Source organism: Zea mays, chromosome 4 (genome assembly GCF_902167145.1).
Source record: "Zea mays cultivar B73 chromosome 4, Zm-B73-REFERENCE-NAM-5.0, whole genome shotgun sequence".
NCBI lineage: Eukaryota > Viridiplantae > Streptophyta > Magnoliopsida > Poales > Poaceae > Zea > Zea mays.
Genome location: NC_050099.1, coordinates 131290554 through 131293901, shown reverse-complemented (window position 1 = coordinate 131293901; position 3348 = coordinate 131290554). Strand labels below are relative to the sequence as shown.

The 3348-nt window shown below is 43.3% G+C and overlaps 1 pseudogene; it reads left to right on the top strand.

Moving 5' to 3' along the window:
* The first annotated feature begins 845 nt into the window (after nucleotides 1-845).
* LOC109945808 (uncharacterized) lies at nucleotides 846-1715 on the top strand (annotated as a pseudogene).
* Nucleotides 1716-3348: the final 1633 nt, after the last annotated feature.

Below are 3348 nucleotides of genomic sequence, written 5' to 3'. Positions count from 1 at the left end.
AGTGTGACACCCCAGGTGTCTAATTCGTGTTATGTCGGGAGATTTATCCTATTCTCAGATGCTAAGTGAAAATTTCTATTTCTCGCTCACGTATGTCTCTGATTATCCAGACTATTCGTACACATTTGACCGAATTCGAAGTATTCAGTCTCACAGAAGGCCAAATTTGGAGCCTGTTAAAACTTTTATTTCTCGGAATGAATGTAGACTCGAAGTTCATTCTCGAATTATAAATCTCATCTGAAGCTCTTTAAATCAAACTCTCGACGGCTGTTATTTGATCTGAGCCCGAGTCTAAGTCCTCGAACTTGATCTATGTCTGACTAATTTATCTGGAATCGTACTCGCAAACAAAATACTCAATATGTCGTCCTCTAATTAATTCTTACTCGACTCAGCCTAATATCTTGTGTCTGAATTATATTCAAAACCCGCATCGATAGTGCTTTTAAAAATATCACGCTTCGCCTTCTCCGACTAAAAATCCAAAAGCCAGTCATATCTCGAGACAATTTATTTTCAAATCATGCCTAAGGAATTGTTGTCGAGCGAAGTCAAATCGAACTCTTGGCCGACTTAATCGCTCAATCTTCCGTTCGTCCGAACTCTATTTCGTTCTGTTCTCCGTTGAGACGAATTCCGCAGGAGCATTTTGTTCTAGAAAATAATTTGGCGCAGCTCCCAATAGGCCCACTAAGAAATCGTAACCCTATGGCTTCTTCTATAAATAGGACCCCTCTCCCCTTGCACTTGGCAATTTTCCATTCCCATCCCTATCTTTTTTCAGCCATCACTTCCTTCTTCATTGTCTCTTCTTCCCCACGGCAGCTCCACGTTCCCTATCCATGGCGCCTCCAGCAGCCATGGCATCCCTCTGCTCCTCCCTCCGCGGCGCCCCCTGCTCCTTCTTCCTCCAGCAGCAAGAAGCCAGCGCCCCTCCATTTTCCCCCACGTCTCTTCCCCCTGTTTTTCCTATACGTGCGCAGAGCACTTCCTTCCTGGCCGCCGGCTCTTCTCCTCCCATGGCGTCCGGCCCTGCTGTTTTTCTCCCATGGCCGAGCAGCAGCTCTGCACTTTCCTCCCATGGTCGAGCTTCTACACAAAGCAGCAGCAGCAACTCCCATGGAGGGCGCCCAGAAAATTCCAGCAGCGAGCAGCGCACGTCCTACTGTCCACGACGTGCAGCAAACAGGGAGCTCAGCTCCACCTCTCTCCATGGCTGCGAGCTCCTTTCCCCAGCTGCTCGGCTCCCCATCCCATGGAAACCAGCAGCCTCATCTCCTCCCTCGACCGATGCCCCCTTTTTCTTCCACCCCCGGCAGCAAGATGGGAACTCCATTTTCCTCCATGGCTGCAAGCCTTTCCTTGCTGCGACTCCTTCCCAAGAACAGGACCAACCCCCTCCTTCTCCATCGCAGCAGCATCAGTGCTTCCCTCGCCGCTTGCATGCCACCCGCTCGATGTATTGCGCAGCCACATTGTCGCTGCTCGTTGTCCGACAACGCGCAGCCCCTCTATTTACCCGTTGGCGCAGCAGCCCCGACGCCTCCGCGCGCTGCCGGTTCGCTGTTTTGTGAAGCCAATAGACAGCACGCTGTGATGCCCGCCGGTGGTTTGCTGGTTTTGCGCAGCCCCGTACGCGACGTCGTTCACCCCCGGTGAGACCGCGACAATCCTTGTTCGATCCCGCATCGACGTTATTTTCGTATGATTAATTGTGTATGTGTGCTGTTTTGATTTGTTTTATTGAGGAGAGGAACCCTGTGTTTTGTGTGGAGAAGGCAAGCCGCTCAACGCTCATCGATGTGCGAAGCTATGCACAAATCGAATCGCCAACGTTCTTACAAACACCGATTGGGTTTGTTTATGGCGAGTTGATGCATACCGCTCCCGACTGGCTTGATTAATAAATTATATAGATGTGGTTGAAATGTTTTGGCGGTAGGTCGTAATATGGTCGTGCTCATGATTTCGAGTTAGAGATTGGTGGTTGTCGATTCGTATAAATTGGTCGATGTGGTGCGTGTTTAAAAATTGTATTGGTATGGATTGAAGTTTGTGGCGAAGGAAAAAGAAGTAGAAAAGAACTCAGATGTTTTTATGTTTCGATAGGAAGATGTGTGATGTGTTGTTTGATGCGAAGGATAGGTTTTACTATTTTAAACGGTTAATCGGTAGACTCGATCAGTAAAGCTAAAGTTGATTATGCGATTAAGATGAGGTGACGACATGCCGTAGTAGTCATCGCCTTCTCTATGTTTTCGAGTCGGATAAATACCATAGGCAATTAATTGTTGATACCCAAAGATTGTTAGAAACAAGTAGTCGTGCTCTACCTATTGCATCAAAGGAAATATGGGGTGTTGATTAATTAGGAGCTAAGTGACCTAATGTAGAAAAGTAGTTAAGAAAACTAATCGAATTACTTTTAGCTATATTTTAAGTTAAGATGTCTAAAATGGTGAAACTAGTTTTGTTGGTCTCATGGTGTTATGATTGAGAAAAATATGAACTTGTGTATGAATTACTATTTTTCATGTTGTGTTAGCCAACTCTTGTTAAATAGAGGAATTCAATTGCGTTAAATAATTGTTATATGTAGTTGTTTCCAGTACTTCAAGTGGTTGCAAGTTAATTAGTAGACTCTCTATGTGACGCTAGATGTCTAGGTAGAATTCTGAAATTTATGGTGCCCAAATTGTCGAGTTAGAGGTTTAATTCGATCAATGCCGATTAAGCGATTGAAAATAACTAGTAAAGAAGTTGTAGATGTAAAACTGGAAACTAGTATGCATATGTCCTTGTATGATGTTGTGGTACCATGATGACATTAAAATGATCATGTGTTGCGAGAGGTAAAGAGTTTAGAATTAACTTATCGTCACATGCTAATTTACATTATTAAAGTGTCTCTTCCATGGTAACCAACTTACATAACATAAGCATGTGATAGTTGTGTTCGATAACCAAATCATTGCAATTTGGAAATGAGAATTTGTAGTAACTGTCCCTGATTGTGCTTGATGATTGAGTTAAGTGTTCTTGTGCTTGCAAGCTGAAAAATTACTGCATGTATAGTTTTGGTTGTGCAATTAATCTAGTAAAACAAAATATGTTTTCTGTAAGTATGTTCCATATACATGTTGCAGATAACTTATACATCTAGCTTGTCCTAAAATTCCATGATCTAAGGATTAATGGTTTAGAAGTTGTGCTTTTCACAAGCCCAGCACCTGAAAATGTCGAATTTCTGAACAGATTTCAGAAATTGCAATGGTTGCTTAAGTTAATGTTGAAATAAGTTATTGGTGGTCACAAGAAAGTTGTAGATAACTCTATTATCTTACT